Here is a 27,998-nt window from a genome sequence, read left to right on the forward strand (position 1 = left end):
TCTCGCTGGAGGAATATCTCATTCACAAATGAAATATGGAGGTATCAGTAAATCACTACCGTTTAGCTTAGAGCACCTTGGAAAAGCTCTTTAGAGGTCTTTGGAGGTTTGTGTCTTTGCTTTTCATTGAATCTTCATTTGAGTCAATTTATTTTGGATTTCTTGACATGAATTCATAAAGACTGTTTCATGCCAAAATGAAAAAATAATTTCACAACGTAATGTAAAATAAAAAAATCAAAAAAAACAACAGCAAGAAGTAAAAAAGGTGATTGCATAGCTTGGAAGAAGTTAATTTTCTAGCAAGAAAATGACAGTGTATGTATTTGTTTAAATGCAAAAAAAAGGCCATTGTTTGCTTTCGATGCATGGGTAGCATCATGTGCAGTAGTTCCAACTGAAACGTGGTCTAATTAGGTAAAACAGAACTCAAGACTAATAGTAAACAAAGACAGCAAAATTATTAAACATGAACCAAAAAATGATGAGCAGTATGTGGATTAGAGAACAAAAAACACATATTGTCATTGTAGTGTTACCGATATCTGACAGGAACAATAGGGCGACCACACTGCTTTTGTGTTCACATGGAATAGACATTTTAAAAGAGTGTAAGCCACAAGTGGACTTCAGAATATTGTGTCATTAAACAGCTCCTTTAAATTGATTTTCACTTCAATTTCTCCCTCTTGTCATTGAATCAATCAGCAACCTAACAAACCTACTGACTTCCAAAAAAAATTAATGTGATTTCTAAGTCATCTTGTCTTACAAAAGCTGAAAAACTCTGCCAATAAAAACAATTTATCTAACCATAACAATGTATTATTATTTATTTCCTTTCTCCTGCTGCATCCGCAGGAGGCAGGAGAAAGCTCTGTTGCCAGGTAACAGTGACACGGTTGAGCGACTGGGCTGGGCTGATAGCTAGAGTGGTTTTCTGAGGAACCATCGGTTCTGTGGACCCTCAGTGGCCAGCAGGTTTGAGTGGCTCTCCCAGCAGAAAATAAGAATTACAATCACAACTGTCATCATAGCCCTGTTTGAGTGCACTGTAGGAAAGACAGATGTCGTGGTTTAAAGTGGTAAAAATTATAAAATGGGTATCGGTAGGAAAAATGTAATAAAGCAATTAAAATATAACACTGACTAAAGTAGTGGCTGAATGATTACCAGGCTTCAGTTACTGACTAGCACTGACTAATACCATGAGACTGTATGGTGTCTGTGGACCTTATAAAAACCACTCAGGCAGTTATGACACCTTCATGTTGCAGCCTCTCCTATGGCATATGATCTTCTTTTTTTTTTCCCAGTTCAACAATGGCAAAGGGCTTTAACCAACATTCCTAACATTGTTTGCTTCATTCACTTTGTGTTTCATGTAACCTAAGTGAAATTGTACAAATTCTCTCTGATTCAATGTGTTTTTATACATGTATGTCACATTTTGTACTGTGCACTTATGCAAACTGGCACACAACAACACATCACACATTGTGCGTCTCAGTGACCTTGAGGATGCTTCACTGTGATATGACATGGTACCTCTTCACTGTTGGTAGTGCTTGAAGGCAGTGTTTGACCAATGCTTTTCTCTCACACACACACACACACACACACACATGCACACACACTGATCCCCTTCTCCTCGTGCGTCTGCACATCTCTGTCCTGGACCCCAGTCCTTGCTATAATCCTCTGGACTCGATGCTGATGCTGCAGCCTGGTAATTCACCAAATCCCCTTCTGCTACCCTCAACCCATACCTCTCCTCTGATGTCAAGTGCTCCTTGACTGTGCACATGCAAACACAAACCCTTACACAAATAAATATATCTGCGAATAAACACGGCAAATACACATCAAGGCTACATACCACATGCATACAAACGAAAACTGTATGCAAATGCCTCAGCATTTTATTTCACCAGCTTTCGATGTGAACACTATTTACTTGGCTTGGAGTCGCAGAGTTGTTTCTTTTTCGGGTTTTCAGTTGATAAAGTATCAGTGTCTTCAGCCTGCTTGGCTTCGGTCTGTTTTCTGTCTCTTTTCTTTCTATAATGAGTTCCTTTTTATGTCTCCGTTCTCAAAACTGTCACTGAAAAACATCCACATTTGATCGCTGATTTCATTAAATGCTTTGTTGTTTTTTTTTCCCCTTTGCAAAACACTGAAGTGCTCCCCGATTTGCCATTAGTGAGCCCCCACAAGAACAATGTGTAATTTTAGCGTGCCACTGAAACCGTCTGAGGCGTCACTCAAGAGCAAAAATGTTGACGCTAAATGCTAGATACGAATTGAAATGTTTTTCTTTCTCGGAAAATGGAGATTACACACAAAGATAAATGATAAAATGGGCACACCAGAAGAGATATTTCCTGATTCACATGTCATCCGCTGATTCTTTTTAAAATGTCAGTTGTATCCTATAAAACACTGTTTTCATCCAAAAGGATATTTGTGTAGTAAAAATAAGGAAAATAGTATTTAAGTATGTGATATTTTTAGCGTACAAGCAAATCAATTGTAAGCAGCTATAATTACTCAGAGGCAAGGTGAGTCGTATCATACATCAAACATGACTGTGTTGGAATTGTAAAGTATGTTTACCGTGATGTATGCATGTTGTCTTTTCCAATGGGTTTTTTTTCTTTTTTTTTTGTATGCATGTTGTCTTTTCCAATGGGTTTTTTTTCTTTTTTAAATTTGCAATATCTGTATGATAAACACGTTTAATAAGTTGCGCGGTTGGAGATGGCCCACAGTCTTCCAGCTCATTTGAAACAAGTGAGAGAAGGTACCTCATTGGGGCAATTAAAGTCAGAAGAAATTTTTAAGAATGGCTGTTACAGGCTTGTTCAAACGCCCAACCGATTGCGTAAAGGCCATAAACAGAGAAATTGTGGCTGAACTTAACAGTGTGACAGCGAGAAGACAGATAATGAAGAAGGGAGAGGTATGAGAAGGACGTATTTAAAAGGGAAAGTAAAGGATTAAGCACAGTCTATGCAGAAGAATAAAATAATGATATGAAGGACACTTTGAAGGCTCTCCTGAGTCCAACAAAGCAGCAACCTTCCAACGTGCCTTGCTGCTTTGTGAGGGGTTAAGAATGGTACTTTGTGCATGCTAGAGTGGCCGCCATCAAGGCCTTCTCTCTGTTCCTTTATGATTAGTGTGCTTGTTCTGTTAGATGTGATTAGACTAATGCTGTAACGCTCTACCCGAGTTAATGGTCTGTGGCTACTGTTGCCAAGCCCGGGTGCTTGATTAACTTCACTTAATATCAATATTAGTTGATTAATCTACCAATTAATTGGTTGGGTCAAAGGGATTGTAACCGAGAACAGCTGACTTTCCAGAGGTGGCGTTGTGTGATACTCAATCAGTGAGGACTTTATATTATATTTTCCACATGCCTCCAGAAGTTGGCATACTAACAATGGGCTGCAACATAACATCAGTGTTACTTATCTTGAAACCTGGAATCCTTCATAACTTACTGTCAGTCTGACATCTTCTGGACACCTGCACATCATAAGCTTAACATATCAAAAGCTCGACACCTAGACTTGAGAGGTGGTTATAAAAATGTCCAGTCTGTTTTTCCTGTGTGGGGGTGTGCTCCAACGGTGACAAGGACAGACAGAAATGCATCAACTAACTCCTTCAGCATAATCAGCATATTTGCTGCCTGTGTACGCTTACTTTCCACTTTCCTTACCTACATACATAGTAGGGTTGAAGACTCTAAAACCCTGGTGAAGATACTTACAGTCGTCCTCAAATGCATTCATACCCTTCCATTAAAGAAAAGGCAAGATTCACAATTGTCACTCAAATAAGTAGAAACTGAAAACAGTCATAATAAATACAAATTTGCTAAATTATAGTGAAATAAAATATTGCTTTTGAATTGTGGTTGAAAAGAATAATTTAAAAAACAAACAAACAAAATCGTCCAAATTAGAGCACTTTGCTGATGAGCAGTGGGCCAAAATCAGAATACCTGTCAACAGGTGCAGAAGTCTGATTGAGAGTTACAGAAAACACTTGATTGCAGTGATTGGCTCAAAGGGTTGTTCAACAACATATTAGTTTATGGGTCCCATCATGTTTGTTTGCTTGTTGTTGTTTTTTTTACATTTTTTTTTTAAACATATATATTTCTGTTGAACCACAATTCGAAAGCAGTGTCATATATTCAATGCATTTTAATTTATTATTACTTTCGTCAATTTCAGTTTATTTCAGTGACAGCTGTGTTTTTCTTTCTTTAGTGGGAGGGTTTGAATAAATTTGAGGACGACTGTAGATTTTGTATTCGGTCCAAATGTAATTTAAAAAAAAAAAATACAAATAAATAAATAAATCTTTACAAATAAAATTAACTGCAGAAAAATTAGAAATGAATAATACATTTCAGAATCTCTTTCTGATTAGTTTGGCCTCCTTTTGCTTCCATGCCCCTCTTTAGTCGTGGATTACACTTCTAAAAATGGATGTATCAAAGATATAATTATTACTATTTTTTTATTTTTTAATTGTTGTTGTTTTTGAAAATTTCATGAAAACAGTTCTTTCCCCAAAAATAGTTTTGATGTAAATTTACACTATTGCCTTTTGTACAATGCACAAAACTAATTCAGCCATACTTTTTTCAAACTGGAAATGGATTGTGAAGAGAAAAAAAGATAAGGAAAGCTCTTCCTGCAAGTTGACACAACTGGTGCCTTAGATATTTTTTTTTTAAACATGAAACCCTGGCTGCTTCAATTCATGATTCCTGAGAAGGTCGTTGATACAGTGCAGCTTCAATACAGACGTGCTAAGCCTTGAAGTGCATGGCCTATTTCACTCATGATGGCTCTTCCATCATAAAAACACCCTATAGACATGTTAATATTAATAATTGATTTTCACTATAGGGGATCTTTAATCGACAGCAGCTTTCAAGATACGTGGACTCCACAAGTTTGCTCAAACCTGACAGGCCATATTATCCAAGCATGATCTGACAATGCTCCAAAGAGCTTCCCGGGATGCCAGGAATGTTTGGCTTTCTTATTCATCAAGTCCCCCAAATTGTCAACTGGGGTTGGGGTCATGTGACTCTGAAGGACAAGACCGTGAAAGTCAGAAACACTTGGTTTTCTTTATTCCTGAAGGTGCGTGTGGGCTCATTATCCCACTGAAGTATGAATCCTTGCCCACCGAGAGCGGAGCATGTCTCGGAAGAATGCAGCACTACTTTTTCTTTGTCAGGGTGGAATCGATCCAGAGCAGGTGTCCAACTCCCCTCAGAGTTGAAAATTCCCAGCACCATGTTTCACTGTGCGTATGATACACTGTGGTGTCATGCTCTCATGTCTCCCTACACACCGCCTTATGTTAATGCTTTGAATCCAAAATGTTGCTTTATATTTTCCATGCAATACTTTATTGTGATGTGAAATGCTTCTAAATCTTCAAACTTATTGACTTTTTTAAGGTTTAAAAAAAAAATAAAAATTGGATTTCTGATCGTGGTACTTTTGGTACACTTGCGAGTAATTTGCTTGTAGCTTAGTTTATTCTTTGCGTTTCAACCTCATGTTGCCGTCTTTCTTCATCCCCGACAGCCACATTTTGATAAAACATGCTTTCCTGTTTTAATTCTTCCAATAACCCACTTGGCTAACCACAGTGACTTGCAAAGAGGAGCGGTGTACAGTCACTTAAGGTTCAATAGTTTATTTGAAACCCTAAAACAACTGTTTCTAATTGAAATGTCAGAAATCTGACTGCCAGCTGGAGCTATTTTCCTCATATTTACATACATGGTGCTGCTCATTGAAGGCAACTAAATGATTTATGCAGCAACCTTTATTTACTAATGACCCAGTTCCAGTGTTTCAGTTCTATATGCAAAAGCGTCTTTCATTGAAATTGACGTAAAGCATTGCAGTGACTTAAAGCATAGCATGTAATTTACAGTCACAACTGTAGCTTTTAATTTCAGTGAGCTGTGTAATAATTCACACAGAGCACGAGTGAGACCTGCATTTTGAACTGACTAATCAGTGTCAGCCACATTTGAATGGAATTGTTCTTACTTGGCCAAATGTATGTAGCGAATGCATCAGAGTTCATATACTGTACGAGCCTGAGGAATTTATGGCGGCGTCCTTAATCTCTAACTGCTTCAGTGGAGGTGCTAAGTCGCTTTAAGAATGAGTGCTGCAACATGAATGTAAAGGAGAGAACCCTGGCCGACGTTATTCTTTACATTTCTTACAGCGATGTCGTAACTTGGTCAGTATTTAGTGGCAGTAAACTTCCATTCTTCTTCTTTTTTTTTTTTTTTTGGGGAACACTGTCCCCTCCGGCAGATTTCCACAATTTAACTGAAATTATGTTAATTATTAAAAGGGTTGGATAAAACTCAAAATTGCTTGGCAAGTTGCAAAAGGGGGAAAAAACAAAGATGACAGAGGCCTTTCTGTTAAAGTTCACTTCTCCTGTCAGACACGTTTATGTGTTTTCTTGTAACTATGTGGTAGGAGTGAGAGCATAACCTAAATGGTGAAAATCAATCCTGTATTTGCCATACAGCACACAAAAAGCTACATCCCCAAGAAATCCATTGCCCATTCAATTGTGTTAAACAATGATGCATCCTTTTCAAAGAGGAACTGTGTAAGAGAATAAAAGCAGACTGACAGGTATAGAAAAAGCAAATGTTACATAAGCCTGATGAGCTTATCCTGAAGCCAAAAACATAGTCGTTGGGTAGGGGGTTGCAGGGCAGAAACTGAATAATTAATAAGTGGATGCAGGGCAGGAATTATGGGATAAGTGGAGTAGAGAAGGCATCGACCCAAATCTCCTTAAGTTGTACAAAAAAAGCGAGACCTCTCATGACTGTAGCGACTGTTCTTGAAAAAGAAACGGGTTCACATGTAAATCTATTCACTGCGGGTGGGTGTTTCATTACACTGTTCAAGTGAATATTTACCTTTGATGGAGCCACAACGTGATCTCCTTCAGTGTTGAAGGCTCAAAGTCAATTCAGCCTCATGTTTAACCGACGTGAGAATCCCTTAGTGCTGTACTGTAGAGCTACTTGAGCTGTTCTGTCACACAGCCGATCTTTCTGTTTGAAGAACTCTCATGAATCTTTAGAAATTAAGTCACAGATGTTTGTCATTTTTTTTGACATTTTGAAAAACTGCTTATTACTTTTGAACACATTATCACGAGATTGTGTGTGTTCCTCTCGCTTTTGTTTCTAGTAATACACAAACTCCATTCTAAAAGCAAAACAGTACAGTAAGCTACATTGGGATATCATTTTACAACCTCCCTTACACTGCCTTTAAAACTGGACTAACCTGATTTCCTCTTTTATGAATTATTAGAACATTTGCATTGACGGCCACTTTTTTATTTTGCTTGTCAGAAATCTAATTAGTGGGCATCCTTCCTACTCAACAGTCAACCCATTTATCATTTGTCATCTAAACAAGCTCAGTATTGCAAAAAAAAAGAAGAAAAAGGAAAAAAAAGGAAAGAAAAAAAGATTATTCTTTTTTTTTTTTAAAGTGCAAGAGTTGGGCAAAGAGTGATTTTCTAATTTCAGCATAATGTTAAGCCAGGACAGGAATAAATTCCATGTCAGTATTTTTAAATTAAAAACTTCTTTTTTTTTATTTGTTTCTGGAAAGCGTGATAAAGGTCACTGATTAATGTTCCATAGCCTCACGCTGTTTCTAACCTCCATAACATTCACTGCATCATTTTCCAGTTGATAAAAATGGCAGAAAGACAAAGGATCAATGGTGGGATGACACAAGCTGTCCCACCACGAGCCGGCCTCCAATTATCAGTTTATTTTGATGATAATATGCATATGGGCCCTAAATTGATGCAGCAACAGAACAAGTTTTGATGGCTACAAGAAGGCACCTCACACCACGACTCGTCATTGATCCCTCCTCCGCTGAGGCTCTGAATTAAACACTTTCAGCTGAATAGCTGATGTAGAAAACTGTAAGGATATTGATTAGCTAGTGAGGAATAACTGGATAGCTAAACGGACAGCCAGGCAGGAATACAGATGGATCTAGCCAAATAGAGGTGAAGAGAAAACTAAGAGAGAATGATTGCTATACAAATACACACAGGTTTTGAATAAGCACTGCTTATGCACTGTTTTACTCTATATTTCCTCAGGAGGGCATTGTTGTAAAAACCTATACCCTCACACACTTTGAATGGCGCAGGTGGCCCAAAAACATCTACCTGTGGCAGTGGGAACAGGCCTGTTGCATGTGTTTTCATGAGCGACCCATGGAAGTTGTTTTGTATGTTGTGCGTGTGTGTCTATGAAAGAAATCAGATGAGTGTAAAATTAGATTTATTAAAGTGCATATCAGTTTTGACAGCCCTGTCAGAACTGCAAGTGAAGCTCTCAGAGCTCATAGCCTATTCTGTTTGCACAGTATGTCACAGGCATACTAATATGTTCTGTAATTCTTAAGTAGCTATTTCTTTTTTTCTCTCCAAAAGCAAATGCACTTGATTAATCATAGGAATGAAAAATGATTGCAAACTGGCTTTGGGGATTGAGAATGCAAATCATGCACACAGAGAAATAGCTATAATATCTTATTCATGGAAACGTTTGAGCAGGACTATAACTTACACAGCACCTCTTTTGTTCTCAACTGACATAAAAGCACACAGCCAGTGTGATGGCCCTGTCCTCTGCCTAACAGCTTCATTTGATGTCATGTTTCTTTTTCTTTTTTTTTCTCCCCTTTCTTGTAGCACACGCCTCATCCAAATCCCCGTCCTAAATTACCTCTGTCCCCTGGTGCTTGTAGAGAAAATGCACCCTTGTTTTGATCTGGTCTGTAATTTCATATTTCTTGTGTGATCTCAGCTAAGAAGGTGTTTATCAGAGTGGGCCTATACGTCTTTGCTGACATTTGGAGCAGCGGTCGTTAGTTATGCTCTTGATCAGTGCCGTCAACACGAATTCTCTTTCCCCCCTCCCCACTCTACCTGCTCTGTGGATTGCAGTTTCAAACAAGGATCTCTAATGTTATTCCACTTGCCTCATTGCCTCCGCTTGTATGCTCCGGTGAGCACAAAACCACCCACTGCCCTGTGAATGCTCAAAATTAGCAAGGGGCAAAATTGAGGTAGAGTATGTTGCCCAGTGTAAAATGTTTAATTCAGAGAGGCTGTGACCACCTTTTCTTTTTCATTTGCAAGAGGACAATGTCTGTGTATTCTCTTAGGGGAATGTGCTGGTATAAAAGTTAAACCCTTTTATATTTGAAGAACAAAATATATTAAGTAAGACAAAGCAATTCATGCCTTTTAAACCACCGATTAGTACAAGCAACTGTACCTGTGACAAAAGTGTTGTAATGCAAGACTGTATTAAATGAGCTAATAAAGCATTTCTAAAATGAAAACCCATGAATTTCCTGTAACCTTGATAAGGAACTTTGCTGTCTGGCAGTTCACCTTGATACAGACTACAGCGCGAACGCACTGAAAGCACTCCAGACAGCTGGCACTGGCTTCTTATCTTAACTAGAGGGAATTATTTTGGTTCACCAAGCTTCAATAATGTTAAAACCTTTCACTACACAAATCATCTGCCCAATTAGGCCCATTTAGAGATAAGATAGGTAGCTTTGATCAGTACCATGTACTGAGTTATTTGGAAGACAAGGTCATTGTGAGTCATTTCTCAAATGTTTGGAGAGGAACTTAAAACTGTGCAGCCGTGCCTCGGAGAGGTTATGACCAGCAACATGCTGTGCTGTATCTCTCCTCCTGCTGACACTTATCTGTGCCATCACGGTCACAAGCTTCAGTATAGGGGTAATGATGAAGTAAATGTGTCTAATAAAACGTTTGAATCTCTTCTACAATCTGTGGTTATGTTTACATCCACACTAGCACAGTGAATTTAAAAAGAATGCATCGATAGTGCCATAACCTTGAGTCAGCTGTGGACATTTATTAGGCATTAAGTGAACATCCACTGTCCGGCAACTCATGAAGACAAATCATCCCACCTTTTTAATATTGAACTATTAAAATGACATGCAGTGGGGATTTACAGGAGGTGAGCAAGTAGCAAGGTTACAAAGAGTGTGACTATCTACTAATTAGCCATATGACTGAAATGCTCTGGGGGAAAGGACAGAGTGCAGTCACAGTATGGTACATGACATGCCAGGTGGAGCTTCATCACCAAGTTGAAGACTTGAGCCATATATCCTGTAATCTCACCCCACGTGTGGGTGGAACGTGTCTGCATGGGATGGTGTGTTCCTCCATCGTTTGTGCCATTACGCTTGCTTTGATGACACATCAAAAACACATGAGAAGTTCTGCAATGTGAAATGAATTACCTCCACACAGAAGTCTGGTTCCTTGTATGAATGCATGCCAAATAGATGATATGGGCAAAATATGTAGCGCTGGTCGGTCCAAGTTTCTCCTTGGAAGCATTTGCTTGGTCCTTTTTAAGGAAGTCCTTTTCTATTTTGCTTTCAAATTAACATTTGCATCTCCTTTGGCAGAGAAGCTTTGTACGATTATCCTTGCCTGGCACCTAATTTTATTTAGTCATAGAAGCATATCATGTTTTGATGCCGAACTTTTTCAAATTTCTGATGTGCCTCTAGGAATTATAGCTACCCCTCTGCATTCTGGGCAAGAACGCTACCACTAACCCTGTTTCCCAAAAATGATATTCCGGTATAACTAAACTGCACTTTCATTTATATTTTTGAAAAAGAAAAACAAACAAAAAAACAATATTTTATCACTAGAAAGTAAGACTGAAACTGAACGAGCCACAAAATAAAGTAAGGAAGTAGGAGGATAGGTTGGAGGCATACAAGAGCAATTTTACCCAGGACAAGTCCTGTGTGGGTCCATTATTCTTCGATTTAAGTTTCATTTTCACTTATTGTTAACTTTTGGTTTTTACCTCGAAGCTGGGGTTAAGTTTTAGCACCAAACCACCTTGGTTAGGTTTAGAAAAATAGTGTAGTTTGTGTTCAAATGTGGCCACTTCACAAGATGTTTGAAGCTTCTTCTCCATTTTCTGGGTTGCATGATTGGTTGGCTGACAAGAGGCGGCAGTAAAGCAATGAAATAAATGGCAAATATATGTTCTTTCGAAACATATCTGTGATACACTACAGACAAGCATAATCTTGAAGAAAATATGTTTCCCTTAAAATGTAATTGACAACACAGTTTAACTGTATATAAATGGAAATTTTGTGAAACAGGGCTCCCACCACTGCACCTTCAACACTGTGTTGTGATGTAATCATATCACGATCGTGCCCTCATACAGACGAAGCATAAAACACACCACACTAGGCAAATGCATCAGTAATTGCAGGTAGTTTGTTTTTTTTCTTATTATAGCAATTACCAGTGTTATTTTAAATTTCTACTTAAATGGGACACGGTTCATAAAATATTGCGTTGGTCTGGACTCAAAGTGAAGATACTACCTAACTGATGTAGTTCAAAGAAAGACAAGCAGCGGCAGAAGACCTCTCAGAGTCTTTACACATGTAAATGCTAAGCCCTGTTTTCTTCTGTACAATTATTTGGTCAATTAACTATATTCAAACAAATGGGGTCTTACAGAAGCGTCTTAATTAGTGTGAATTAGATGGTATTCTCTAGAGCAGCTGCTGTTAGTGATTTACTGTGTTATGATTCTTGCATTTTAAATAAAATTATGTGTTCTTCATTTTTTTTGAATATATATTTATATTTTAGCAATCATAACTTGCACTTAAAGTGTGAGTAGTAGTGGCTGTATTAGTCTTTTCATTTGTTTGCTCGTCATTAATATATCTTTAATACTAAAGGAGTCTTCTTGTTAGTCTACATACTGTATCCTGCCTCAGAGAAAGCACATCCAGCTTGATCTGCTTTTCTTTTTTTTCTCTTTGTTAATTGGTGTTCTTGGTTCCACATATGTATGAAACGTGACAACCCTACTTTTAAGATCACACGAGTATTCAACTATGTGCGGCTGATTTCACGGTTGCACGGAGAGGTCAGAGTCTTCAATTCAACCCTGTCATTTGCATTGTAAATTTAAATTAATCAAAATTTTAAAAAGGTTTGGCTTGATTATAAAGACATACAGTATTTTTAGGTAATTTGAAAATAGCCATAGCATATGGACATATAAAGGCAGGAGAAAAACAAACTAAAGGAATAAATAAATAAATGAATAAAATTATATTTCTCCCAAGACAACTTCACAGAGACATTTCTAGGCACTGGTTTGACTCAGTTGGCCTTGCCTCTGTTCTCCACCCTTTTAAATCCCTGTGTATCTTAATAATGTTCTCTCTCTTTTCCAAATCCCCTTATTCAATTATAGCAGCCTCTAATACATGTGTCAACATGTTTCATTAGTCCGTCCTCCTCTCCCACCAAAGAGATTAGCTTTTCCTTCTTTCTTTTTATTTACTAAATGGAGAAATATCATTTTCCTCAGGACAGAGCGAGAGAAACTGTGAAAGAGGATGTGATTATTTTTGTTCATTACATTTCATTCTGGTCAGCCATCCGGAGCTTTTTTTTTTTTTTTTTTTTGAAGAGACTATTAAATATGTGGCCTAAAATTTACTTATTCAGCTTTCAAGTTTGCTGCAGTTTACATTTAAATGCTTTGAGAACATTAGAGGGAGTGCAGTACTGGAGCAAGGTTTTAACTCTTGGCTCTCTAAACTCGTCAGCTTCGATTCTTTCATCACAGAGTGAGTATTCATGAGCTTTATGCAACTGAACAATGGCAAGAGTGTAGAAATAAGATATGAAGCAGGACTGCTTCATCTCAATAAGTGTGTCTGAGTATATGTGTGTCATAGAAGGGGATGATTAATTCTATGAGTGTGCTATCCCTTTGATGTTCCGTGTGGTAATTCCTGGTCCCTCAAGGGTTTTATGGCTGCCTCTGTATTGTTAAACTGAGTAGGAGAGTATAGAGGCCATGTGTAGGCAGGGACTAGATTAGATGTAACAGTACATGCATGCTCTGCGGATTTTTTTTTCTTTTCTTGTGACACTACAACTGTAGGGAGACAGAGCAGTGGAACGCAAGGGCTCACTGGTCATTATCATTCCACTCCTGTTACACTCATCACCTGATGTGCCTCATCTTTCCATTCCCATCCCATCCTCTTCTCCTTTTCCCCACATGGCCTTGTCTTCATCAGTCCCCTCCCTGCCTGATTTTGTCTCTCTGGAGACTAGACGAGAACAGATAAAGGGAACCAGACAAAAACAAAAAGGGAGAGAGGAGGTGTATTTCTCTCACATTTAAAAATCCAAACATTGGCCCTTTGGCTGTGCTTGCATTAGATTTTGGTTAGCAAACACCCAGAAAAGATATGCCACAGTCCTCATGCTGCTCATTCTGTTTTCACTCTTCATCCTTCCTTTATCCAGTTGAGCTAGAGCTGTGCAAAATGGAGTTCCATCACTGAATGTAAACTGAATTTTTTGGTTCTCAAGAAAAACAAGAAGGCCTTGGCGACAAAGTCGGAACCGGCTTCATGGTCTAAACCAATTGTGAATGTGTCCCTCTCTACCTCCACCAAAGTGACGCATTCCTGGCTGCCTTCTGAGGTTTGACGAACCTGACATCAGGCCACATGGAGGCCGGTGTAGGGTCCCCGTCCAGTGAAACCCCATCCTGACAGACCGCATGGAACCTTAATCTCAGTGCATTGTGGCAGCTTCGCCCAGGCTGCCATCTGGGTTTCACTTGCTTTCTTTATTTAATAGGTATCAAGGTGAAACAATCTAGCCGCTTTTTTTCTTTATTTTTAAATTAGTGTGTTCCATTTTTGTTGACACTAAAACGATTGGTTAAAGTCAAAGTAACCCTTATTTCATTTGGATTTCTGTAAAAACAAGTCATTAAAATGATCAATTACTTTCGATATTGACTAAAATAAAAACATTTTATCATGAAAATCTTTTCAGCAATATCGCCCAGCCCTGTACACAAACCAGTGGGTCTGATCCTATCACAGACTCACTTACGAATGCAAAGGCAGACAAAACAAATGCAGTTGAGAATTGTTAAAGGGCTGTAAGTAATCATGATTTTGATAGCTCTATTAGTTACGTAAACACATAACCGACTGTTCAGATTATAAATTGCGCAACTGCTCAATCGGTCTTCTTTAGCTATCAGCTTTGAAATTTACCTTGAGGATGTCTTCGGCATGAGCTAACTAACAATAGATGTTTGTTTGTTGTGTACTTTAGTAAGTATGTTTTTTTTTTTCTTTGTTTTTTAAAGTCATGTAAATTACTGCTACAACACTGTGATTTCTGATACTTCGCTTTATTGTATTATGTGGAAAAGTTGTTAAATCTGGTAGCTAAGAATGAAACTCTCATGCACTTCCTGAATGGTAGGCACACTGAGAGGGCTGGGAGAGAAACAGATAGCAAGGCTTTATGGACGAGATGATGGTGTGATGGTAACCACTATTACCATTTTTTGCTTTTCTGTTTAGTTTTGTTTTGTTTGTCCTTGATGGGGGCAGGCACTGGCCAATGGCAGCGTTAAGGATAGGTTCCTATAGTTTCTGGACCAGGTTCAGAGTAGAGGAGCCTGGGACAGACTTAACCTCCTGTCAATCAGAGGTGAACTCTGGATTTCTCTTGGATTTTGGTCTGAACTGATGTTTGGTTCAGATTATTTGATCATGCGAGAAACTTAAAGATCTGGTTTTAAGCCTCCCAAACACACGAGGCTGTCCTGGAACAGCAGACACTGTATTCATACAGCGCTAAACATTCTCGCCCTTGACGCTAATGTTAGCTACAGATATTAAAACTACTATTAAAATTTCACCCCCAGTTCTTTCTGAAGAACAGACAACTTGTGTTGCCAACATTTTCTCTGTTTTGTCATCCAGACTCATTTAGCCGTCTGTTTTAGTTTTGCATCGCGCTGCAAAGTGTTATTAATGTCAGGTAGTTATTGCACCACAGCCTCTATTTTGTTTACATCTGCTTCCCCATGAGATCACATGACATAGCGCACCGCGTCCTGGTTCCTCCCTCTGGCAATACAATCGTAATAATATCCTGCAGTCTGTGATGTGCCATTAGTTTTAAATCTTGTAGTGTGTGCATGTCTAAGATTAGAGAGAAGAATATCGGTTTGTTTATGGGATGCAACCTCATTTTAAAATCAGATTGTTAGATTTTAGATTTTAAAACAGTAGTCTGATCCCTATCTTATTGAGGACGAGCTGCCCGCCGACTGCTCTTCATTTAAACTAGACTGGGCTTCCACTGACAGCGCCGTGGAGGGGTAAATGTTTGAAGTCACAGATAAATTCACTAATTGAGTCATGTAACTGTACTTCAAACCACATATTGTGCAATTCTCAGCCCCAACAGGGAGTCATCTTAAGCCTGGCGGATTTGCAACACACTGGCAGAAACCCTAGTAAGTTTTTTTTTTTTTTTCTTTCATTAGGATTCCTGCAGTTCTGCTGGACTGAGATCAGCTGTGACCTTGACCCACTAACATCAGGTAGTGACACACTTCACTCCCTTAAGCAGTATGTCTTTGTCAGAGGGTTCTGAGTCAGTGCAAAAAACACATGCAATGACATCACCAACGAAATGACACATTTGTTGGCAAATCGTTTGGTCATCGATTATAAATTACATCCCTTGTTTGAACTAATGATAGTTAACACAACAGGTTTGTTTGTGAGTTTAGTTTATTGGCAGCAGCTTGGGAGCACATGCTTTCAGTTAGGCAAATGTAGTGGGATACTGATGTTATCTTCATAAATGGTGAAAAAAAAAACAAAAAACAAACAGATCAGTTGCATATCTTGCAGCAGAGGGGTATACTACGAATCAAGTTTGACATAGCCAGCTTTCTTTGTGTAAGCCAAATCGACAAAACTGAAAGCCCCAGCCAGAGATGACGGGTATCACGAAAGTGGTTATCAATCGTCTTTGTCAATTCAGACTTTCTGCTTCAGATAAAAAGGGGCGTTTAACGTGTCTCTACTTCTGCACAAAATAAAACAATCGTGTGCAGCTGCTTCAGTCAACATGTTGTTTTAATGGAGAACAATGAGGAATATATATAGATATTTTAAAAAATAAATTAAAAACCACTGCAAATGGTGCAAGACAGGAATGCTGGTAGAAAACTGTTGTGTTAATATATAATATTTTACTGATGCAGCCGATTATTTCTAACTGACAGCCTCACATTAAAGTTAAATTTAAACTTCATACATTTAAACATGATCTTGTATTGAAATGCATTTAGGTCCGACACTGTCCCATAATGCAGGAAATCACTTTAATTTTTTGCCCAATCAAAGCAAAACTAATGTTATTGATTGAATATTCTCTGTAATAAATACCAGTAGAATAATCCATTTTCTCATCTGTGTTCTATCAGCTGCAGTAGCAGCAGTTTAAACAAACTTGACAGCACATCAGATCCAAACATAAAAACATATTTATGTGATTTCTGAATCATCAACTTAAGATGCCGGGTTCCCATGGCAACGTAATATTTACTGTAGGTCTGGACCCGAACATCCAAATATCCATTCGTTGTGGTGGTATATGACATATATTCGTCCACAATCTGCCCCAGCCTGCACACCCGACCGCCGCCACCGATGGTGGTACCAGAACTGTGACCGTCAACTTAAACTGGCATCAGCAGCCAAGTACTACCTGTGCGGAACGCTTGGTCTCTGCTGACTGTGCGAAATTGTAACTACACGGCTTCATTCAGTGATATTAGTAACACACAACTCAGCATGTTTACAGATAAAACATATTCCCGTCAGCTGAGAATCTGTATCGCTCATAAATAATAGTCAGGAAACAATCTGGTTAAAGGGAGACGCTCTTTCCAGCCGATTTAAATCTGAAACTCTGAACATAACCTGCTCCCGACCAGGTTAGCTCCACAGCATACGTTACCATGGAGATCTAGCCAGGCAAAAAGAGAGCCACCTTCGTGATACTGAAAACTCTGGCTTTAACCTCAACAAACCTTGATAACCCACTAATCTCACTTTGTAGGACAGCCCTCAGGTATTGGTTTGCTGTTGTTTACAAATTCAAACAATTTTCAAATCACATATGTGACACCTCTTTGTAAAAATTGTCTTGCCTTTTGCAGAGAACAGACTCTCCTCATGGTCACTCATTTGTTATTTTCCAACAGTACGTGATGTCTGTCATTGCTTCAGTCCTATGAATCAGCTCCATAATTTGTTGATGTAGCCCTTAAAGGTGATTGTGCAAATGAGGGCTGACTTAAATAGAATACATACATTTAATGTAAATTACTGATCAGTTAAACATGTACTAATTACCCAGCTCTGTTCTCAGCCTTTGATTTATCTTATGGTCTGTTAATCTACCAACCCCTCCATTTTCTCTTTGCTCTCATCTTTTCAGAATGTTCTTGTCTACTATTAGCTTCTCCCTTAGCCCTCCTACCATTACCTACTTCTAGTATGTGCTCCCATCACCCTCCTCCTCCATTATATTTCCTCCCCCCCTCTCTCTTGCCCCCAGTGACCTTAATTACAACATGTAAAAACCTGACCTGGATCCAATTTCCAGCCTCTGACCACACTGCCCCAAGATTAATACCCAATGGGCCAAATTCAATTAATCTCCCCGCTAAATAAGGACTACAAATGCACAAAAAAAAAAAAAAAAACAAGAGAGGGGGTGGAGGTGAGGAGTGGAACAATATTATTAAGGGCACAGGTTCACGCAATTAAAGAAAAAAAAAAGAGAGGGTAAAAGCAACATATGAACAATGACTGAACACGATCACTGGGTGTTAATGGTTTCTATCCATCAATTGGTCAACTGTTATTGACAATTTCTTTTATTATTTCTCTCCTTGGTAGCTCCATGAGTCCATCACTGCCTGACAGTATTCACCATAATTAGGAACTCATTGAACTCCCAAATTCTTTTATTTATTTTTAACAGCAACATTTGGTAAATGATTTTCCTGACACTATTTTTCACAATTTCTGTTTAAACGCCACAAACTAAAGTCAGTGTTTTAACTTTATGCTTTTTTGTTTTTTGATACAGCTTAATATTTAAAGATGCATTTCAGCAAATTAAAGTTTCAGCTAATGACATTAACACGTACAGTGTATTCAAATACACTATATGTGTTAATGTCACCTAATGATATTAACACGTATAGCGTATTTGAATAAACCTGTTTGACACCAGTTTTCCTTTCTCTAAATATTCAGTGAATTGCATTTAAAAACAATCTTGTTGAAAAAAAATGAAACTTAAAATTATACCTGCACATGTATAATTTAAAAATAGATGCCAATGATTTGCTTCAAGTAAAGTTTCTATAACGCATGAAAAGTTTGAAATATCTGAACTCAAACTTTGGTAAAATAATACACAGTACTTGTTGAAGCAGATCTCTAATGATTTGATCCTTTTCTTGATTTTTTTGGGCTTATCAAGTTTTATATAATTGCATTTATTTATTTATTTCCCTAAAATTAAATCACATGAAATATTGTGTTATGGATAATTACATCAGCCCCCTGGCCTGGGAAACAATCTGTGTGACATTTAGAAGCTTGGCATACTGACCCAGGTTATGCATATTTACGGACAACAACGTGCAGAAATGAAGCGGCAAAGAAAATAGTATCAGAAAAAATTTATTTGCCCTCAGTGACGAGAAAGTCTGGGATATAATTTTAATATTACTATAAGCTGTATTATTGTTTGTTGTTGCTGTTTGTTTGTTTTAGTGCTGGCACTGTCAAAAGATGCTAGGGGTGGAAACATGTCAGAGGAGAATTAGGTTTAAAAAAAAAAAAAAAAATCTGCAAAATGCTATCGCTAGGGCTATGAAAGAAATAGCCCCTGAGCTCTAAACGTCAGTAATGTTATCCAAGTGCAGTTTGGAATAGGAAGTATGTTAATTAATGCTAGAATCCATGAAAAAACACATTAAATCCTGTTTCCCCTTTTACCCACCCCCCTACTTAAGGTATCCAGCAATTCCAGGCTCCCTTTGTTACCCACAGCGTGTTGTACATAATTGGCTGAAACAAAATCCTTTTTTTTTTTTTTACTCTGAGTGGAATTTGGCTTCATTTTTTGTTATGAAAGGCAGAATCTAAAATCTGCATATCATTTTTTGAATCTCTGTGTCAAAGAGCTGCCATGCTTCGCTAACTGAATGGAGCTGGGATTGCTGAAACTTTAGAAATATAATGGACGGTTTAAAAAATCAATAGTCAGAGCCATTTCAACTACGCTGTGCCATTTTGTCTGTGAGCACGATATGGCACATGTTGTGTCACACTGCGCACTGCCATACGGTGATGATCTGTGTTTTCATTACAAATTCACAGGAGGGGATTCCACAGCCAGCCCACACTGTTAACGTCCTGCTTGTGTATACTGCCTTCAGCCAGACATATTTAAGTCAAGGTCGACTGATTAGCTTGAAAGAGAGAGAGAGAAGACAACAGGAAAGGTGTAATTTAAACGGCTATATTTAACTTTCGGAGCTTCTCGCTGCAGTGAAGTCATCCAGTGATGTCACACTCCTACGCTTGCAACAGATGGAGTGTTCTCCACTTTTTGGTAGTCTTTGTTTTGCACCGCTCCGTCAAGCTGTAATGTCAAGCCCATTTTACTAATGCCACAGTGATACTATTGAAACCGCCCAATGTTAACCTTAAAATTTTGAGCTCTTTTGATATCCTTGTTTGTAGTCTTTTTTTTCTTTCTTGTGTGCATGAGCAGTTCTAGGTTGTAGCTGGAATTGTTCTCTCTGTAATACAGTCTAAACCGTGGAGAGTATAATGTATCTGTCAGTGTTAGAGACTTGTTTCCATATTTTTTTTTTCTTAACAAAAACATAACACTAATTTATGTAACTCGGGAGCACCGAATTCTCTACTGGTCGAGCAGCAACCTATCACACGCTGACACAAAGTTCGAAAGGGAACACCTATCGTGAGGGGATCTGCTGTGTACGGCGGCATGTTCCCGCTGCATGGTAAAGTGGGAGTTCTCTGGGTGTATGATGTGTCCTGTCAGTTTCTCTAAGTGAGGCTGCCAATAACAAGGCGTGACTAGCCTGGGAAGCACAACGCGGGCCTCTAATCAATCTCGGACGGGGGACGCAGGGACTGGGACTGTCACACACCTCACACGTTGCCATTCGCTTTACCCAAGGGGCCGAATGAAGGTCATGCAGGGTAGCCTCAGTCAATCAGCATTAGCATCATGATTATGATTACCCCCCATGACTGCTGCACCATGGACGAACTTTAAATTCTGATATTCCTGTGATCATGTATTGGACAGTGGTAATTAGACTACAAATTCTGAGCATCATGAAGTGATACACGTCAAACACACTTTTTTTTTCAGGTTTGGTTTGAGTAAATCTGTTTTTTTTCCCACAAGTGTCAGTAACTAACCACCTTTTTAGTTGGCTCAAAATCAAGCAAAACATATTCTTTCTTTTGAGCTTTAAATCCATGTGTATTTTTAAATACTATTTTGATAACCCTACAATCACATGCTGTGGCCAGAGTAGCCCCACATCCACAGATCTACTCATCCCAGGCTTTTCTTTAGACAGTGGGGACTGTATGAAGCAGATTGAGGCTGCTGTAGAGCTCCATCCATTTTAGCCTGCTGCTGTGTCAGGAAAAATTTCAGCCTGCGTGAGGACTTCTGTCATCCTGGCCTAATGTCTCTGCAGTAGCCTCGCAGGCTTCCAGCCAGACAGCCTCCCATGCCCAGGCTGCTGAACAGGGTGAAAGAGGTCACTGCTAAATTTTAAATGATCCCTTAGGAAGAACAATAAGCATGAAATCATGCCGTGTGAATGAACACCTTAAACTATCTTTAAGATGAAAAAAACATTAGATTTAAACTTTGATGTAATATCAGTTTTGTTTCTATTTTACCAAAATGTGGATTCAAACTTTAATCAGTTTTATACCCGGATTAATGTTTAATAGTTCAAAAAGGTAGTTAGATTTTTTTTTTCTTTTTCCCCTAAATTGCTAGTACTGAAAAATACATATTCAGCCAGTGCTAAGTTTAGTGACCAAATCACCATTTTAATAAAAACAGCTCTCTTTCACTGTTTCAGATTTGTTAATTGCTCCCTTTGGCTAAGGCGGGACAGTCTCCTTTTTAGTAATGCTGAACTGTAGATGTATGAATTCATCTACAAGATTTTTCTCACAAGAGAAACATTTGGGAAAACTGATATTTAAGATCCCCTCTAGACATGTTTGAACATAAAATATCCTGCTTTGAATAATGATTCTTGTGTAATACGTTTTTTCGATTAAAAAAAGACATATTAGAAATTCCTAAAATGACGTCTGGAATGCATTTGTCATTGAAAAATCCAGACCTCAGATTTAAGGTGAGCACAGAGAAACTTTACACTTTAAGCCGATTCATTTAATTTTGCCTTTTGGTGCCACACTTTGACCTTGCAAAAGTTCAATACCCAAGAGATGTAATATTGACCACAACACATTGGAAATTTATTACAATTTATTGTTTGTGAGATTATTACATACTAATATAAAAAGCATTAAATCTAAGTATCCTGACACTGGTTTACTGACATTTAGTCCCCTTTTTTGTGTAGTTTTAAGTAATTGCTGATTAATTCGATTTCTACTTGCTGGGAGATTAACCCTGTGAGACTTCACTAATTATCACTTCAAATCAAATCAAGCTGTAACACAGCCTTGAATGGTAGTCACCACAGCACTGTGGCACCTCTGTTGCTGCCCATTCAAATTACAGAAAACCAATGTGGCCTGGCGGGAGACGCAGCGGTAACCACTCAAGTGTCTGAAAGGACTTTAACAACTGAGAGAACACGACAGAGACAGTTCCCACCTTCTAAGAGAACTAAAAGCATAAACCTCCTTAACAAGACGTTTTGACTGTGAAGCAAAGTGTTGCAGCGGAGAAAGAGCAGTGGAAGATCACTGAAACGCTAATACAGGATGATTTCTGTGATTTCTAAATTTGTCAAATATATTTCATTTACTATTTGTTTAGAGTATGAGCTATTGATGATAATGCACGGTTTGGCAAAAGCATTATTTTAGGGCCGAACACATCTTGTGATTCCTTGTGTCACTTGAAATCTACTTGTTATAAAATGCTGCAGTAAGAATGCAGCACATGTTACGATAACAGAAAAAATGACAACTGAATACTGAAAAAGACAGACAATAACTCTACGTTGTCAATAGAATGTTTTCTATTACCAGAGTAACAATTTATTTATTGCTGCCTTTTGTATATATGCCATCTTGCTACAATAACATGCTTTTAAATTTAGTTTTTTTTTTTTTTTTAACTGCAGGTTTTCCTGTTTAATGTCTGTCAAAATGACAAGCTATAGCCAATTTAATGACTTGTGTGTGTGTGTGTGTGTGTGTGTGTGTGTGTGTGTGTATGTGCATGCATGTGTATTGCACACACATGTACACACACAATATTCTGTTTCCATTTTTTTGGGGAAGCAAAGTGTCCGTTGCTCAAATAAGGCGCACAGCGACTATCTCAAGTTGAAGGGGCAGCGGGCAATAGGCTGTTATTCAAAACCAGTTAAACAACTGTGGTCACAGGGTCGAAAGCCTCGTGTTGGAAAAACAAGCCAAAAGGCTGTGTTATAAATTGCAGGAACACATGTGGATGGGTTCTAAGATTAGTAGGTAGTAAGCAACTTTTTTGTTCTTTTTATTTTTGAAGTAAAGCTGTAAAAAAATATGTCTTTATTAATTAACTTCATTTATCAACGTTCAAAACAAAACCAGTTTCGCAGTTTGCAAGGTATACCTGTGTAGTGGAGGTTGCTCAGAACATATTGGTGAACATTCCACAGTTATGGGCATTCAGGCTTTAGGTTCTCTCAATTGCTCGTGTCTCTTTGTGTAATGTCAGGCTCTGTGGAGGCCGTACCATCTTGTGGCAGGACTTCTTGGTCTTCTTGTTAATGAGGGTGGTTCTTTACGACACTGACTGTATGGCATGATGCAGCATGAATTCAGGACCAAGCAGATGACTCCAGAAAACACTTCTGTTGTTGTTGTTTCTTTGTTCTAAGTTAACGCTGGTTAATTTCAGATGAGAAACTCTACGTACTTGTTGTTGGAGACAAGGATGTGGATATGCATAACTAGAACCAACTATCTAAATACGTAAAACACAGGTTCCAGTTGGTCAGTAATACCACAGAAATGTTCTGATTCAAAGCATTTTAATCAGTCTGTAAAATTCATATTAAAATGTAATTATTAAGTAATTGTGTCCCCAAGAATGTTAAAAAAGGAGGTATAACACATAACCCAAACAAGGAACAACCTAATTCTTGGTTTAATATGTCAATAAACTGATTGGGATGTTTTGTAAAAAGCATACTGCATAAAGAATAAAGTTTTGTTTGCTTCACAATTGTCCCCCAGCTTAGACCAAAGTGCCACATAGACTCTATAAACTGCCCTCAGTGAGCTCAGACAGAGATGGTTATCTCGGTCTGGACCTAGTCTATTACATTTGAGGTGAGATACAGATCATGCTGGATATTCCCTTCATTTTCTGTCCAATATCTCCAAGGAGATCTACATTAAACTTGCCAAGTGACAATCTCCCAGGGCCTGGTTAATTTCATTCCCAGTATGCATCATGCTGGCCTCTCTAAAAGAGGAGGTAGTGGTAGCAGCAGGGGACTTCATTCACACAGAAATCAAATGGTCCGTGGGCATAAGCATCTGCAATTCCAAAGCCAAGGGCCTGGAAATGTTGCCAATTTAGAGCCATTAACTTGCACGTATTCCTCTATTATTGAAAACGGCAGTTTATTTAGGGCCCTTTAATTAGTTTGTCAAAGATGAAACAGCTTCAGGGTTGCTGTTTAGAGCGATACGTGAACACCTTGGAGACTGCTGGGCCAAGGAAGCAGGCTACATCTATATTTAAATACAGGGTAGCATAAACTGCACAATGAAATAGGCTGTCGACACACATATAAATTGAGTTTCATGAGACAGATGGGTCATTCAATCTCAAATCATCAGAGGCCCTGCTGCTCAGCCATCTTCAAGATTTACTCGAAACTTGTTTTTATCATAAACTATTGATATTTAAAATAGTATCTGTGAAATTTTAGATTGATACATAAGTACTTTCCGAGATAAGAAAAGAAATACAGAACAAAACAATATCAAGGCAATATCTCAAGAACTATTAAAGATAAAAGCGTACAATTTGCACTGCTGTTTATCGTCAAGCTATTAATTCAGAATTTGCAATACACAAGTAGACTAAATAATCTCTAAATGTGGGTAGGTTGACATATAAAATTAAAAATGAAGCCAACCTGAAAAATCATGTGTTTGAGCACATATGAAATGAAAAATACTTTATTCATCCCAGAAGGGAAATTCAATTCAATATTAAACAAATTATGACACAGATGTCAACTAATGATATTTTTCAAAATCATATGTAGTTGCATGTTACTACAGTACAGAACAAAACATAGTGGATATGTTTTATTATAAAATGGTCCAAAAAAAATATGAAATGACTGTTTTGTTTTCTTGCTTGTTTGTTTTTTGACTTTCATAACTGATTGAGCAGGTATGACAAACTGTACCACAAAAAGTAAAATATAAGCTGATCCAAGTAGCATGGAAGTTTCCAAATGAATCCTTAAATATAGTGAATAAGGTTTTGTTGTGTTTTTTTGTTTTTTAATATGAACATCATTTCTATTGTAGCCAAGACTTGTCATGTAGTTTTGAGTCATTTCTTCGCCAATTATCACTGCATTCAGTCCCTATGATGAAATCAACATAAAATAACCACAACTAAACACATAGATCTGATGGGATCGTAGCATTTTTGAATGTTTATGCCTTGAAATATATTTTATGTAAATCTAATGTACTACGCGAGCAAGACTGGTGAATGTATTATTCATGATGACTGTGGAAACAGTTTGATGGGAGCAAAATAAACTCTTGGTTGTGTTCCATTGGGAATAAACTTGGCTTTCAAGAACAATGTCACAAGCTGGACACCGCATAAAAAGCTAGCGTGAATATATGTAATATTTACAGCAACTGTTTAAGTATTTACCTTCAAGCATTTCTTTCAGTGAGTGGTGACTTAAAACAAAGTTGTATGTCTGCATTAAAAACACTAAATCATTGCTGTTTATTTACAGTAATAACTTATTAAGTTTTGCCCAGCGTCTGAAGTAATATATTCACTGCATTAGTTTGTCTGCAGGAGTTGAAGGACACTTTCAAAGCTGTCACATATAATGATTTTCTAATTGCTGACGTGCTTGTACTGAAAGGCTTATTAATTCAGGATATTATTTAACAATAACTACCAATAAAACCTGATTTTGTGCTTTTTCATTACTTTTAACTGGTCTTTGGGTGAGTAAAATAGACGGTACATGTTGTACTGTACTTGTTTATCACTTTGACCTGCTGATCATTACATTCATTGTGTTTCTGTCAGTGATGTTACGTGACATTGGCAGTTTGTGAAATTACTTTGTCTGATATCTTTCCTGTTGCTGTCAAAAGAAATGAGTCAGCTCCAGGATTTATGTCATCTCTTTCTAAATTGTCCTCTGGATACTAACTAAACAAATACTAGTGGATAACTGTATTCAGCACTTATCTTTTCTAAAGCTAAACCCAGTAAACAAGACTTTTGTAAATCTTGAATCATCGTCTGAGAGATGTTGCTATTCACAGTATAAATAATTACACAATCATTCAATTAATACAGTTTGATGTCTGAATTATCTATAAACTTAGTGTGTTTTGAATTCCAGTAAATAAAATAATGTTGCTTGTAATTATCTTTTCTCTTTTAATACCCCTTTATTAAGGAAAATACATTATTTGACAAATGTCCATTGTGCCCCTCAAATATTTTAACTTAAGAGCAGATGTCCTTCTTGGGAAAAATAAATGGAGAGAAAAACAGACTGAAAAGAAAGTTCATCTCTGCACAGCGTTCAAGCAGCCTTCCCCTCTGCAGAATTGGACTAAGCTGAAGCCATGACCAATGCTGTAGAGATGTTTATCGGCGCAGGTATGCAACCATACAGTCGCAGGAAATAACGGATTTAAGGATCTAGTCAAAGTGCTGGAGTCCTGCTACAGTGTGCCTTCATGTATGCATTTTATCTGCCCCATACAAACGAGCACATGCAGCACTTGTTCAGACATTATCAACTGCAGTGGCGGTTGTGCTCACCACTGACTGATGTCTGGACTTCAGGGCGACAGGGAGCTGCTTAACCGTGACAGCCTACCACACACAGGTCACAGATAAACACTTGTGCATTCCTGACATTTGTGTTATTTTTTTAATTTACTTCTTCTCATTGTGAACCCACAACTGACGTACATACTGAAACATATTGTTTCTGCTGCTGCACCCCAGTGAATGTCTGTCCTATTCTCATTAAAAACTGGAAATATATACATGTATCTCTAAGTTTAAGTATTTACAAACATTTAAACTGGTGGTAAAATATTGAAGTTTATGCACTAGTCCTAGGGCAGTGATCACATTACGAAAATTTTGTCCAAATAACACTGAGGCTGTTCACCAGTTGAAAATATGGCTAAGCCGCAAATTTGAAGTAATACAATGCTTACCAAGTAGCGTTGTGATAATGGGCATTCCATCTAAGTGAAAGAGTCAGGAGTCAAATTGTTATTCCAAGCAAAGAGGAGCTTTCTCAGTATCAAATCATGGCTTGACAGAGGGTTTCTAAGGGAGCAGTGCATGGCACTCTAAAACACTTTGTAGAAAGTGAATCAGTTGTATCCAAAGCACGATCAGGCTTTGTTCACTGAGACACAGAAAAACCATCTTCTTCATAGATGCACAACCTGCTAAATGAGGAACAAAGGACTCCAAGAGTAAAGGTCCTCACAATTAAAAAAGAGATTTCTTGGAGTTTTGAGATGAGTTGGAATGTAGACATATGGAAGTGGCATGAAAAATCCAGGACTGATAAAAGACTGTCCAGATTTTCAAAGATATGCTAAAATGCTTTTACATTGTTTTTTCATATTCGTTTTGTCACTGAACATTTTAAGCTGACGTTATCATTAATACTGGAATTTAAAAAAGAATCTGAAACAAACTAGACCATGCATGGTGTGCATGAAGCAAACAGGCTAAAGCATGGGCTATGATCTCTCAAATGTTAACAGTCAAAATCAGAATCTTAATCAGTCATTTAAGATGAACCTCCATTTCTGCCTCTTTTCTACCAATGTGAAAGTTCTGTAAAATATATGTATTTCCTATTCTTTTGAAAATTCAATCCACCACACTTGGAGCACAACAGTTGTCCATGTGTTTTGTCATTCATTTATCTTCCTGTGAGTTACCTACATTGATACTATGTTTATATGACTTTCACTTTTCTTCTGGTTATAAAGAATGTCTTCAGCCTAACTCATCCCACCATGTCATTTCAATCCTTCAAGAACCAATTCAGAAATTATGATATGTCTTCTGATATTTGTGTTATTCTCAACTGTTCAGAATCATTTTATTCAGTACTAGTTACTGGTTTATTGAAACAATTACAAAAAAAGACTGAATTCCCTTTACTCACATTTTAACTTAAGGGTTTGTCTTTGCATGACAAAACTGACGAGAGTATCTTAATTGCAAATATTTAACCTTGTGTGGTGGAATAAGTATTTGTCATTTAGAATAACAGTGGAACTTGCTCTTTGAACATAAAAATAAGTAGAGGTTTGTCTGAAAATGTAACCCCTTTCAGCAAAATTGTTGTTCAGTGACAG

The 27,998-nt window shown here is 37.8% G+C and overlaps 1 protein-coding gene across 1 annotated transcript in view; it reads right to left on the bottom strand.

Moving 5' to 3' along the window:
- The window catches only part of LOC103358773 (neurexin-2-like), a gene marked incomplete at its 3' end in the record, with an annotated part of 252,213 nt that overhangs the window by 118,536 nt on the left and 105,679 nt on the right, over nucleotides 1-27,998 (bottom strand). The window lies entirely within an intron of this gene.

Source organism: Stegastes partitus, unplaced genomic scaffold (genome assembly GCF_000690725.1).
Source record: "Stegastes partitus isolate 25-593 unplaced genomic scaffold, Stegastes_partitus-1.0.2 Scaffold330, whole genome shotgun sequence".
In the NCBI taxonomy this organism is placed as follows: Eukaryota; Metazoa; Chordata; class Actinopteri; family Pomacentridae; genus Stegastes; species Stegastes partitus.